This window comes from Leopardus geoffroyi, chromosome B4 (assembly GCF_018350155.1).
Source record: "Leopardus geoffroyi isolate Oge1 chromosome B4, O.geoffroyi_Oge1_pat1.0, whole genome shotgun sequence".
NCBI classification, from domain to species: Eukaryota; Metazoa; Chordata; class Mammalia; order Carnivora; family Felidae; genus Leopardus; species Leopardus geoffroyi.
Genome location: NC_059341.1, coordinates 63,441,727 through 63,456,222, shown reverse-complemented (window position 1 = coordinate 63,456,222; position 14,496 = coordinate 63,441,727). Strand labels below are relative to the sequence as shown.

The following is a 14,496-nucleotide window of genomic DNA, read 5'->3' as shown; positions in this document are numbered from 1 at the left end:
ATCAAGGAGGAGTGACTCATTTGGAGCTCTTTTGTAGCAATAAGCCCTAGTTATTCTGAGGAATGTTTTTTTTATCATTTCATTACAGTGGAGGCAAATAACAAGTTATATATATTTTTCCCCCTTCAGTGACCATCTGAAATCAGCTCACTATTTCTATACAGGAACTTGAAAGTAGTTGTCCAATAAGAAGAAATTCAGTAAACCCGAGTGAATAGGTGCAGGAGGAATCCTCCAAGTGAATGGGTACTTGGTCAATAGTTGGCTGATTAATTTGAAAAGTCAGTTAAATATAAGGAATCACAAAACAAATTATATATAATCTCACACACTTTGTTTTAACCTAAAATGAGCAAATATGTATGCATTCATCAATATTTTAATATCAGTCCCAAGGCTTTTCTTTTTTTAAATATTTTTTAATGTTTATTTCTTTTTGAGAGAGAGAGAGAGAGAGAGAGAGTGTGCGTGGGGGAGGGGTAGAGACAGAGAGGGAGACACAGAATCTGATGAGGCTCCAGGCTGTGAGCTGTCAGCACAAAGCCTGCTGCGGGGCTCGAACTTGGGAATGGTGAGATCATGATCTGAGCCAAAGTTGGACACTTAACTGCCTGAGGCCCCAGGTGCCTCAGACCCAAGGCTCTTCTTTGAGTAAGCATCCACTGTTTAGAATACCACTTCATCTTTCTTGTATTAACCCACCAGTAATGATAGCCAGTGATTATCAATATCAATAGCTTTGAAGTGGAATGAATACAAATATGGTTGCATATCAATCTGTTTAGAGAATCTGACACTTATATATTTTCTTCCAAGCTCTTACAGTTGTCTCACTCACACCTCATTCACAGCAATTACTTGGGCCACTTGGTGATTGTGACATTACCTTTCTACATCACTTAAATGGTTTTCATTAAAAGAGCAATAAGTCCCTTTACACTTACATTTTTATCAATTTCCAGATACGTTACACAATTTTGATAAAAAGTACAACCCGGATAAATTTGGAAGTAAACTCAGTTGACTTTTAGCATTTGTGCAATTCAAAACAATGGAAACAAAAATGCACGAGCATACCAGAGAATGTTTATTGGGCTGTGGGCATCCACCAATATGTTTTACAGAGGAAATGGGGAGTATCTATTAATCTGATGACCTGATGAAGTGGACATTATTTAAAAGAGTTTTTATTATAAGGGAAATAGGTAATTTATAATAGGTGGATCAGTACCAACTATGAATTTTACTATTGTTCAAATAGTATTGAAATGATTCAATTACTGGTTGATTAATGTGAGCTGGTCATCAAAAAATCCTGCATCTTAGAATGTAAAATAAAATTCTCTATGCCTAATGATTTGGAAGGTCTCAGTGCTATCACCAGAAAATTACCCATTTCCCATTGAATATTAGTTCACCTGGATGCTCATTCTGAAACTCCACCCCATAAGGACTTGCTGAATTCAGTGGTCTAAATTTGCTGATATGCCCAGTTGTTTGGTTATCAGCTGTGTGCAGGATTCCAACCTGATAAAAGGGCTGTGATCCTCACTCAAACTTGATGGCCATTTCCTTCTGCAAAAGTATTAGTTTCAGTATAAAAATGTATAAATCAAATAGGATTTATTTTCTCCCTGCTATTTTGGACAAACAAGATATGTTGCCATGTCCTGAAGGAAACTGAAATGTATTTGCGCAGTCATAGGACTTTTGGAAATGTCTGATCAGTTCCCAGTGTATCTGTTACTGAACTTTTAAGTAGAAAATACAAACTGAAATACACATATATGTTCAAAGCATTTGAAGTCCTTGATGTTCTATTGGTAAATTAAGGGGAAGGAATGTGTTTTTAATGTTCCTGTACAAAAGGAATGCTCATTCAATTTTTAATTTGGTAACACATGGGAAAGAAAAGGATTGAAATAGTTTTGATTAAAATTAATTTAACACATAAGGAGAGACTTGTCATGAGACTGGGTCCACTAATATGCTACTTTGTTATCTCTCCTATATGGAAATTCCATTAGACTCTGATAAACAAATAACCAATGAATGGATATTGGAGAAACACCATATTGTTTGTATTGTAATGAAATCCAAAAAAAAAATTGAATCTCAGTTGTAAATTAACCTACTGTTCAATAGTATCTTATGATATCATTAATAAAGGTCTTATTATAATTCCAAATGAAAAGTATAGTCAATAAATTAAAAATAGCAAAAATTAGAATTCACTGAATATTATAAAAATCCCACACTTCTTGGGGCGCCTGGGTGGCTCAGTTGGTTGAGCGCTGACTTCGGCTCAGGTCATGGTCTCGCGGTCCGTGAGTTCGAGCCCCTCATCAGGCCCCTGTGCTGACAGCTCAGAGCCCGGAGCCTGTTTCAGATTCTGTGTCTCCCTTTCTCTGACCCTCCCCCGTTCATGCTCTGTCTCTCTCTGTCTCAAAAATAAATAAACGTTAAAAAAAAAATTTAAACAAAAAAAAATCCCACACTTTACATCGCTTATTTAAAAGAGCATTTAGGGGCAGCTGGGTGGCTCAGTCTGTTAATGGTTGGACTCTTGATTTCTGCTCAGGTCATGATCTCATTCATGGTCTTGAGATCCAGCCCCACATCAGGCTCTGTGCTCAGCACAGAGCCTGCTTGGGATTCTCTCTCTCCTTCTGTCTCTGCCTCTCCCCGGCTCACATGCTCTTTCTCTCTCTCTCTCAAAATTAATAAATAAATGTTAAAAAATAAAAGGACATTTAAAATAGCTTTCTCATGGCTATAGGTGGCCTTGGATACCAGCTGCCATGTATTTCTGGAAGAATTAAAATACCAAGGCCATTTGTAACCCAGGCTTAACAAGTAGAGAGAGGTTCCTCTACTAAAGTGGTGTTACTATTTTGGGACTTGCCTGTAGAACTCCCAAAATATCCTTCTGGTATCACAATTAGAAACTTGAAATTATTTGTCTCCTCTCATTAATAAAATAATATTATCACTCCCTCTTCTGTGTTAAGTCTGGCAAAAAGTAACAAATGAATGTTCATTAAATAAAATAAATATTACTTCATTTTAAAAAGTGTACTACAGTTTTAGTTCATACTGGTCATGCCTGTAAACCAAATTTCAAAATCAAAGCACAGTACTTTTTATTCAAAAATAGTGGGGTTTTTTGTGTTTTTTTGTTTTTTTCAGTTTTTTTGTTTTTTGTTTTTTGTTTTTTTGGTTTGGTTTTTGACCTCATATCTTTCTTGCACTTCAAAAGTAGATTGATAGTCCATCACATGAGTAAGTATGGCTGCTTGGGGAGGGTATCTCTCAGATTGAGTAGTGGTACCTATCTCACAGAGTTCTTGTGAGAATAGAGCAGTTAATTCATGTTAAGCACTTAGAACAGTATGGCACTGCAAATGCAGTCAGACCCACGTCTCTGCCCTCCTTTGCTTCTCCAGCCTGTCCCCTGGAACCCAGCCTGGGTCCCTGCCTTTCCTTCCACAGGTCTTCAGGCTCCCACCTTTGTTTCCGTCCCCTCAGTTCTCACCTGGGCAGCCTCAGGGATTCATGGGCCATGGATTCAAGTCCCTACTCAGCTCAGAGCCTGGCACTGGACCCCATCTCATCCATAGGAAAGGTCAAAGCCCCCACGTGGGTGCATACACTCCACACTGCCTGGCCTTCCCTGCTCTGTCCCCACCGCCTGCTGCTGGCTTCTTGCCCCCTGCCACCTGAGGCTCCTTGCTGTCACTGGAGCTCCACAGGCTCAGTCCTGCATCCGGGCTTTTGCATTTGCAGTTCCCACAGTCCAGAGTGCTTTTCCCTCAGCCTTGCATGGCTCACGTTCTGCTTCCTTCAGATCCTGTGTCCCACCACAAGGCTTTCCCTGACCTCGCTGCATAAAATTACCAGCCCCCTACCTCCAGCACTTCCTCACCTCTGACCTTCTTAGTTCTCCTCACCACCGGATAGATCACATACTGTTAATTGTCTGTCTCCCACCACCTGAAGAGCAGATATTTTGTAAATGTGCTCAGCACATCAGGCTCATGTCAGGCCTACAATAAATACTTGTTGGATGAATGAATGCTGCAGGTATGTACTTTGAATACATGCACTACTCATGCTGTTGGGTTTTTTTTAAGGTTCATTGTCTGAAATTAAAAGTAGTGACTGAGGTATAAGGAAATCAGTCAGTCATTGTAGGGGGAGAGCCTCAACTACCTTACAGCAAATCCATAAAGGCACCTGCCTTTACTACTGTGCTGCCCTCCTCCCTCCTGTGCCCAGGACTCCAAGCTTCTAGGTTCTCAAGTTCACTTTGTAGTTATACTTTTCCTTGAAAACCTAATGGCTCGTTCCTATTAGTATATAAATGTTTCAGATTTCTCTCATCTTTAAATAAGCAAATAAACAGACCTCCTTGAACCTCTTTTCTCCCCTCCAGCTATTCCTCCCCTCCTTTCTCTCCTTTCCTAGGTCACGCCCACGTTTCAATGGCAACTACTCCTTGAGAGAGTTGCCAGGGTCGCTCTCACCAGGTTCCTGGTGGCTGGACCCAGTGGGCTCTTCCTAGACATTATCCTCATTGACCTCTCAGCTGCATTTGACCTTGTGGACCACTGACTCCTCCTCTATACTGTCTCTTCTCTTGGCTTAAGATATATCACCGTCCCTTCAACTACTCTTAACCTCTTTCTCTGTGGCTGTGCCAACCTCTTGCACTCTAGCTTGCTTTTTCTTAAGAGGTCTCTTTAGTTTCAACAGTTTCGGTTACAGCCTACATGCTGACTAACTCTCAAATCTATATTTTCACGCCATATTTTCCCCCAAATATCAGAGCCATCTACCCCACTACCTAAAGAGCATTTCCACCATTTGCCCTCTGCACCTCCAACCCCAGAATATCTAAAACTAAGCTCGTTGTCTTCTTTCCAAAGCCCACTCCTAGTCCTTTATTCTCCCCACACCCTCCCTGTGCTTCGTCTGAGTGAAATGTTTTCAGTGGCCTGACTTTTATTTAGGTGTTGATTTCTCTCTTTGGAAAGCCTTTACTCTTCTCCCGTTTACCCCCACCCCTATCCCTGGACCCCAATTCTTGTGCCTCTCTTGGTCCAACATCACTCTCTCTGCTAAGACCTCAGTAAGTACCTGGTCCTCCTGGCTGCTCCTGTCATCCCTTGTTCTTCTCTGTCTCAGCCCTCACCACACTGTATTGAAATAAATTGGTTTTCTTCCACCATGAGAGCTTCTTGAGGACAAGGACTACATTCTTTTTTTCTTTTCTGTCCTCTGCATTTAGCAGAGGGCCTGCCACTTTGTAAGTGCTTAATAATTGTCTGTCGAAAGAAAGAGTGATTAAGTGTGAGTGTATAGGGGCTACAGAGCTCTTGGGAGAGAGGACAACTTGGTAATATTAAGCAGAGTTTCTTAATGGGAGACATGTTGGCATTTTGGATGGAACAACTCCATTTGGTAGAATTGTTAAAGTTACCCCTCTACTCAGAGCCTGGCACCTGTCCTAAGCATTGCAGGATGGTTAGCACCACAGTGGTACCCTCAGTCACTAAAATCAGAAATGCACCCCCCACCCCCAAACACACACATATTTCTAGATGCTTCTTGTGGAGATAGCTTGCCTTGGGCTGGGAATCTCTGGGCAAAGGTTGGTGCTCTGGGTAGTGCAGTGGTTTATACAGTGGGAGTACTCGGGGAATCAGAGAGAAGTAGACCTCTTATTAAAACTATCTAATTGTATAGATTCCAACTGCTGTACTGAAAATCAGAAGGGAGACTCCTGGATGGCTTAGTTGGTTGAGGATCCAACTCTTGATTTTGGTTCAGGTCATGATCCCGGAGTCATGGGATCAAGCCCTGAGTTGGGCTCAGCGCTGAGCATGGAACCTGCTTAAGATATTCTCTCTCTCTCTCTCTCTCTCTCTCTCTTACTCCCTCCCTCTGCCCCTCTCTTGAGCTTGCTCTCTCTGTCTAAAAAAAAAAGAAGAAGAAAATCAGAAGGCTGATGCATTAAGAAAAATGTGGATCTTCACTAGAAACAGATGAAGGCATTAAACTGCTGCAGAGTCAGTTAATTTTTTAGCACTCCTTACCTTTATAATGCCCAGCTTCAGAAAAGCTATCTGTCATTGTGCTTTGCACATCTTGAGTCATTGAAGTTTGATGCAGTTGCAAACACTGAATCACAGTCAGAGCTCACAGAACAGTAAAATCCAGACTGTGACTGGAGTGCTTTCTATGAATTCAGATTCCTAGGTGCCAACCCAGACCCACACTGGACAAGTTCTGAGAAGCTTGGACATTTCAACAAACTTCATAGGAGATTCTTAAGCACCCTCCTTTGAGAACTATTGACCCAGACCATGTTCTTTTGTGAATGGATCTCGAGAAATTTCCTGATTTCTGGCTATTTGTTTCTTAAAAGGACAAAGATTTACATGATTAATTAAGGCATATTAACTTTAGGGAGGGGAGTTTTGGCATTTCAAATTCACACGGCATTGAAGAAAATGGATGTGACTGTGACTACCAAAAGAAAAAAAATTCTGTCAATTTTCCAGAAAGCGTATTTTCTAACAAGAGTCTAATTTCTGATGGACTAGTCCACTTTGGTATGGTTTTTGCCAATGTCTGTCTGCAAGTGAATCAAGTTCTCCAAGTCATAAGAAAAATAAGGAGAAACTGCATGTTCTTCTATGTTTGAACATTCTTGGGTCTCGTGCAGGATAACATTTGGTGATGTAACATGTCTTAATTCCAGAATACTCAAAGATGTTACAATGTCCATGTTTCTCATAGAGATGTATGGATTCACAAATACTTTTTTCTGGGGGCGCCTGGGGGCTCAGTCAGTTAAGCATAGGATTCTTAATTTCGGCTCAGGTCATGACCGTGCAGTTCATGAGTTCAAACTCCACATTGGGCTCTGTGCTGACAGCTCAGAGCCTGTTTGGGATTTTCTCATTGCCCCTCCCCTGCTCTCTCTCTCTCTCTCTCTCTCTCTGTCTCTCTCTCTGTCTCTCTGAAAAATAAATAAATAAACTAAAAAAAAAAAAAGACTTTTTTTTTCTGGCTGATTCTGTCATCTTTTTTTGTTCTATGGAAGAAATTTCCAGGGCTCAAGTTTTCAGTGAGAATTATGAGTGGATACCCTAACCTGTCCATTTAGAGTTTCTCACAGGAAGCCTAATATGATCTGTGTCCTGTAAATGAAATCCGTGTCCTGTCTGCATTCCTGGAAAGGGAATACAGGATATATCGCCTCCCAGGTCTCCTCAGAGGACAGTTACTGACTAGGCACACACTTCCTGCTACTTCTGTCTCTTCCCTGAGTGGATCCACCAACCAGAGTGCTATTCATGCTACAAAGTATTGTAACAACAGCAATTCCAAGCACATGTGGATCTGTCACCCTGGCACCTCACAGAATTTTGAACATTATTATCACCTTAGGTGTAGACTTTTAAATTGAGCATGCCTGGAATTCCACTTGATGTTGGCATTTCAGAGAAGCTTCAAGAAAAACTGCTCACGTGTCTAAGATTATCTGCTCTGGATGATGAAGGATTGACAGACTTTGGAGTGAGTTCTTGACACACTCTCACCATCTTGAAATAGAGATGATCACTCATCTTTCACACCTAAAAGCGCTCAGTGTAAGGGAAGGTTGTCTCGAGTGTCACTGGGTTAGTGGTGGAGAAATAATGGATGATATCTTGACTGATGGGAACAAGTCGAAGGCTGTTGACAGGTTTGTCGAGAATGGTTTGGGGGAAGATGAAAGAAGGATAGGAGAGAAGCAGAGCCGGGTCTTCAGCGTGGTCTGGGCTCATCCTGGCTGTGGAGCCAGAGTCATTGCACAGAGGTCCTGTGGTTGCACGGGCTCTGATGCATTTCCAAGTGACAGAGCTAAGGGTCCTTCCCCCCTGGGGGAAGTTCGGAATGGAGACAACCACATTTAAATACTTAAATATAACAACATATTGTAAATGTGTACTAGTGGCTGGTTTTACACAAATCATTTTATTTATGTTTTTAAGTTTTTTTAATGTTTATTTGTTTTTAAGAGGGGTGGGGGACAGAAGATCCAAAGCAGGCTTAGTGATGACAGCAGAGAGCCCGATGCAGGGTTCGAACCCACAGACTGGGAGATCATGACCTGAGCCGAAGTCAGAGGCCCAACTGACTGAGCCACCCAAGTGCCCCCAAATCGTTTTTATTTGTTCACACAGCAGCTCAAGGAGATGTTATTGGCCTTAATTTTCAGAGAGAGAAACTAAAACAAACACATAAGTCTAAAATTGTGTGGTTATAAAGTATCGTAATCAGAAAAGTCAGGGCTGCTGAATCCAAATTCACTTGTCTTTCCATTTTTCCAAAGTGGTTTCCCATCATTCCGTTACAAAAACTGAGGCTCAGTATTCTCATTCCAAGCCACCAAGAAGGGTTTTAAAAGGGCAGAGAGGGGCGCCTGGGTGGCGCAGTCAGTTAAGCGTCTGACTTCAACTCAGGTCACCATCTCACAGTTTGTGAGTTCCAGCCCCACATCGGGCTCTGCGCTGACAGCTCAGAGCCTGGAGCCTGCTTCGGATTCTGTGTCTCCCTCTCTCTCTCTCCCATCCCCTGCTCGTGTTCTGTCTCTGTCTCTCAAAAATAAATGTTAAAAAAAAAATTAAAAGAGCAGAGAAGGGAGGTGGCGGATGGGCAGTATGGCTGAAGAGGAGTGAGAGGTACAGGTTTCTAGTTAGGGAATATAGTCAATGGTATTGTAGTAGCCTTGTATGGTGACAGATAATAGCTACAGTTGTGGTGAGTACACCATAATTTATAGAATTGTCCAAACATTGTGTTGGACACCTGAAACTAATGTAACATTATATGCCAACTCTACATCAATTACAAATAAATAAATAAATAAACAGCAGAGAGTATAATAGTGCAATTTAGAAAGAGTTTCATTCAATAAAATCCCTGCTTACTGGTACTTAAAGGATTAACTCCTCGGCTATCAGCCAATTCAGTTATTTACCAAGGTTCATTTCCTGAGGAAATAGACAGCGGTGGTCTTACTGTAAATTCACTTGGAAAATAAACAGGGTAGTGTCCTCTGAGGTCATTCCTAGAAGTCATCCATACTCCTTTTGTTATGTAGTAGACCACTCATTTGAAAATGTCCACATTTTCCTAAATCACCTTAGAGTTTTTTCAGGTCTGTCCATTATGGATCAGAAGCAGTACAATTAGCGCCCACAGCGACTGTCTGAATTGTTCACAGCAATTCCAAATATTGAAGGAAACAGACCAGTAGGGTTAGCTATATTTGTCAGTGGCAGTTTATTGATATGATAATTCAAATGTTATAACAGGAATTAAGTACAGGTTAAGGTTACAGACCAAATGCTTCCCAGGAATAAGGAAAGATCTAGGCACTTAACGAATGACACAAGCTAACTTGAATGAGATAAAGTTTCTTTGGGTATTTTTTAGTTTTGTGAAAGTTACATTTATGAATTTCAAGTCATATTTTTCTCTTGATTTTTTAAAACATGAAATAGAAAATATATATCTTAAGCATAGTTAACTTCAAGTAAATGAATGTTTGAGAATGGCAATCAGACAAGTAATAATGATGCATGCATTCACATATGATAGTAAGAAAATGACTAAGACAATAAAAAGCTGGCCCAAATCATTGAATTTTGAAGAATGTTTAAAAAATCTAAAGGAAATGACTGAAATCAAATGTAAAATTAACATTTAATCCTATGAATTTCATCAATAAATAATCTTTGTTTATTATCTGGACTACAGGCCCATTTTCCAGACTTCAGCCTTTGTACCTTTGGCTGAAGTCAAGAATAGTAGAGCTGAATGCTCTACTATTTTATATTTTTATATTTATATTTTACTTTGTTATATTTTATTTTATATTTTTCTATAAAACTTAGGAAGCTAAGTTTCATACATTTTCTGAATATCCTCTTTTCTAAATCAGCTTTCCATAATGCCATACCTTTCAGGAATGTAATGTTCATTTTGTGTAATAGGAAACAAATTTTTTTTTAAATGTTTTGTTTTTTTAATGTTTATTTATTTTTGAGACAAAGAGAGACAGAGCATGAATGGGGGAGGGTCAGAGAGAGAGGGAGACACAGAATCTGAAACAGGCTCCAGGCTCTGAGCTGTCAGCACAGATCCCGACGTGGGGCTCGAACTCACGGACTGTGAGATCATGACCTGAGTTGAAGTCGGACGCCCAACCGACTGAGCCACCCAGGCGCCCCACAAATTTTTATTTAAAAAAGAAATCTCTGTAGCCCAGGATCCTGAAAATTGATTTTGTTTGACTTCTATTGTGGCCCTTAAAAGCTGACTAGATTGGCCAATGAAACAAAATGAAGTAACTATCCCAACAGATTTAACTAGTAGCTATTTAAACATTTCATTAGTGAGCTGTTTGCCCTGAAAATCAACTGAATTCTATTTTTGAAAACTCACAGATTGACAGGAGACACTTGGACTCCTTTCATTTCCTTTAAGAGCAGTTCTTAATAATATAATTGAAGTAATAATTATTTATATTTTTTATAATACATTCTTTACTTAATTTCTTCCATCTGTGGTTTCCTCAATTGTAAAGTAGAGACAACAGTAATTTCACCTTAAAGAATTGTGAAGATTACATGATCTAATGACAGTAACACAAGCATCAAGTATCAGCTTTACTAACATAGATTATTTGGACCTCTTTTTGTTATGGTTTAGCTTTTTCCCTTAGGCAAATTCTCCCTCCCAAAGACTACGTCTTATTCAAATGTCACGGATGCACTGGCTGGATGGAAGGAAATAACAATATCCTCACCAATTTGACTAGTTGTGTTTAAGGAAATGCTGTTAGATACTAAGATCCCCTTAATTGATCAAATGGTTGTGTTTTTTTTTTTTTTTTCAACGTTTATTTATTTATTTATTTTTTTGGGACAGAGAGAGACAGAGCATGAACAGGGGAGGGGCAGAGAGAGAGGGAGACACAGAATCGGAAACAGGCTCCAGGCTCCGAGCCATCAGCCCAGAGCCCGACGCGGGGCTCGAACTCACGGACCGCGAGATCGTGACCTGGCTGAAGTCGGACGCTTAACCGACTGCGCCACCCAGGCGCCCCTAAATGGTTGTGTTTTAAAACTTAAATAGCATTTAAGTTTTCTAATGTTTTAATTAAAAGGATTAAAATTCTCAGTGGATTAAAGATTATTTCCATGGCAACTAATTTCTTTCTTTTTCCTTCAGCACATTAAACTATATTTCTGTAGTTAGTCTTTTAAAAGAAAATAAGCTCTTCCACCTCAGAACTATTTAAAATATCAAACATAGTACCTTATGATAAATTTTTAAAATCCAAGTCAGAAAAAGATGAGAAAGCAATAGTAAGAGAGTCCTCCACAAACAATGCAAATGTTGAACAAGACTGTGAGAACAAAAATCCAGTGGCTATTCATGCCGGACTTCGAAACGGGCTTGAAAAACACCATTCTGCTCCAGTTCAGTGAAGCTTTTGTTGAGTTATATCAGTGCAACTCTGTTTTTCAGATGGGGTAGGGAATAATTACTGACAGGATTTTTGTATGACACACTGTAAAAGTCAAAATCAAGATGCACTTAAATTTATTCAGATAAACATCTCTTGAATTATTCATCTTACCAAAGGAAAATAATCCTACTTGACTCTTCTGGGGACCTCAAACCCCAATCTAGTTTAAACACATCTAAAGGGGAAACACACAAAGTGTGTATTGTTTCTGCATGAGTCTGTGATAAATAAAAAAATATATGTATATGTTTTAAGAGAGTATTTGGTTTAGAAAATCAAAATAAAGTATGATACTTTTCATCACCTGATTGTTGAAGAATCCTTTTAATGAAATTTAGCTTTGTTTCATAACTAATGCAATGATTGTACATGATGAGGTGAACTCCAAAGGAATTTTCACCTAACCAGATACCTGGTAAGAAAGGATATTTGCTTTCAGAAATTTAGTGTCACCAGGAACAAAAAGTATCTGTATATTCTCCATATGGAGGGCTATGGTTGATAGTAGAATCAGTAAATTGCCATAAGTACTAGCGATTCCATTCTATGATGGTTTGGGCTATTTGTTACAGCAAAGTTCCTCCTTTGATTGTGGCCTCCTTTGATTGAAGCTTGAAGTCTTCTCCCCGTAAACTTCATGATTCTGCAGCTGCAGACAGTGTCTGAGCACAGAATATAGGAAAGGCCTTCTCTGCTCACAGAGTTTATATTTGTTTCTCTCTCCTAGGGAATGGATCAGGCTTTTAAGAAATTACTTCTGTGATGAAGAGAGGAAAAGATCCCAGGTAGGTTTTTTATTACTACATGTCATCAAGGAAACAACCAGCTTGGGAATTGCCTCACCAGGTTGCCTGGACATTCCTTAAATCTGTTAGTGACCAGAGAGCTTAGCTTGATATATACATAGAGAGATGATAGATAGATAGATAGATAGATAGATAGATAGATAGATAGATAGATAGAACAAAATTTTAAATTATACTTCTGGCTATGATGTGCTCTTATAACCACTTCTAAGAAGCAGCAAGGCAATTTTTAGACACAGCTGCCCAGGAGAGTTGCTAGGGCAAGGCCTGAGTAGGTTAGCAGAAGGGTATTTTTATGCTGCATTTGTAGCTATGGTATCCACTAGCTGCCTCCAGAGATGGCACATGGGATTTGCTATCCCCTCACTGGGGAGATTAGAAGGTCCTTGAACTGTTCTTGCCAATTAAAGATATCCAGAAAGAAGCGGTGGGGCATTCTGAGGCTCATGGTTTTCTTTGTCCAGCTAGCTCTTATATGTCACTCATCACAGCTTCCTAAGCTCTTGTGTGGGCCTTTTAAACTAATGCAGCTTGTCTTCCTTAGCCTTTCAATAGAATCTACTTCTGCCCCGTATTAAATTGATCGTTTTGATAGGGCAGGACAGGGGAGCAAGCTTGGCATTTAATTGTCCAGAGACTTGACAAGCACTGATCCTGTTTTTATTAGTTGGGCATTATCTTGGCTTTTCTACATTAAAGGCCAGCCCCATAGGCTTATTTCCAGTACCTTTGGTGACAGAGATAGAGGGAACCTATTACATGCCAAATATGTCTACTGTAAATGTAGCAAAAACAGCTGAGTCATGTAGGGGTGCTGATTTGGCTGCTTTATAGTTTTGAGTCAAAGAAGTTAGTAAGCTAAGTCTCTTGTTTCCTTAACTGGTGCAGACATCCAGTCCTCCTTTGCATCTGCTTCTGGATATTGGAAATGTTGGCCTGGCTTCTGTTTTGTTTTTGTTTCCATATACTTTTGCATCGCTTAATACTTTTCACAGTATTTGCCAGGATTTCAATGCTAAAAATATATATCATGCCAGAGTCTAGTGGCAGAAGAAGAGGGAAATGAAATAAAACAGAAAAAAAAAATCAAGAGAAAGAACTATTTTGGCAGAAATTTTGTACAGTTTCCTTTCTCCATAATGTAGATTCTTTACCCAAGGAATTGCCACCACCTTGTGTGAACAGAGAACAGAGAGCGAACAGAGAGCATGTAGGAGCAGGTGGCCAGCAGCCCTGGGACGGGGTGGGGGACAGAAACTCAGCACCTGACTGAGGTAAGGAGGATTTCCTAATGCAAAAACTTGGAAGTAATCTTATCCCCGTGAGCTAAAATTTATTTAATGCTTGTAGCTTTTCCCGAGTAGCTCCAAATCATGCATTATTGGGTGGTTATTTATTTTAATATTCTCTGTCAATGGTTTTCTTACTGAGGGACAATTTACCAGTGTTTGATTTTGATAGTGGAATATTTGGGGACGAAAGAACAAATAAACTCTGCCTCATTTAGAGCTTTTTGTACAAACAAATGGCTTAACATTTTCAATCTTTCACGTTATGTCTCCACCATGCAAGTGCCTTGAACAACCATGGGTATAGCAGGGGAAAAAATGTACTATCTGAGGGCTCTCCAGTTAGATCCCCAGCATAACTGGGCCACTTGGAATCTTGGAAATATCTTTAAGGAAGCAGAATATCAAGAAGCATTGTAACTTAAACACTGTTTTAGGTACCCTGCATTGGTGTCTTCCTAAGGCAGAGTAGTTAGACTTTTCAAGCTTTAGGAGGATGTAATCTCCATCTGAATTAATTCTTTCCTGTGTCAGTCAACAATAACATTTCTCAAAGTCTCTTCCTGAAAATATTAGTTCTGAGAGATATCCACGACTGTTCTTAAATGGGCAAGGTGGGAACGGGGAGTTGCCTGGTCAAATAAATTCAGGAAGCAAAGGCTTTGGCAAAGGTAAATGATTATTGCAGGAGCCTTTAATATGCTAAGAACCCTGTGAAACTTTAAAAAAAGAAATACGGACACAATTGCCCAAGGGATGGTTTTTAGGAGATAAGCATTTCTTAAGACAAACATTCCAAAACACATAA

At 39.8% G+C, this 14,496-nt stretch overlaps 1 long non-coding RNA gene across 1 annotated transcript in view; it reads left to right on the top strand.

The window, feature by feature from the left end:
- Nucleotides 1-13,667, top strand: part of LOC123589904 — a 71,288-nt gene extending 57,621 nt beyond the window's left edge. The window contains exons 2-3 of the long non-coding RNA XR_006708509.1: nt 12,321-12,378; nt 13,545-13,667. This is a non-coding gene — a long non-coding RNA (uncharacterized LOC123589904). The remainder of the gene's footprint in view (nt 1-12,320; nt 12,379-13,544) is intronic.
- Nucleotides 13,668-14,496: the final 829 nt, after the last annotated feature.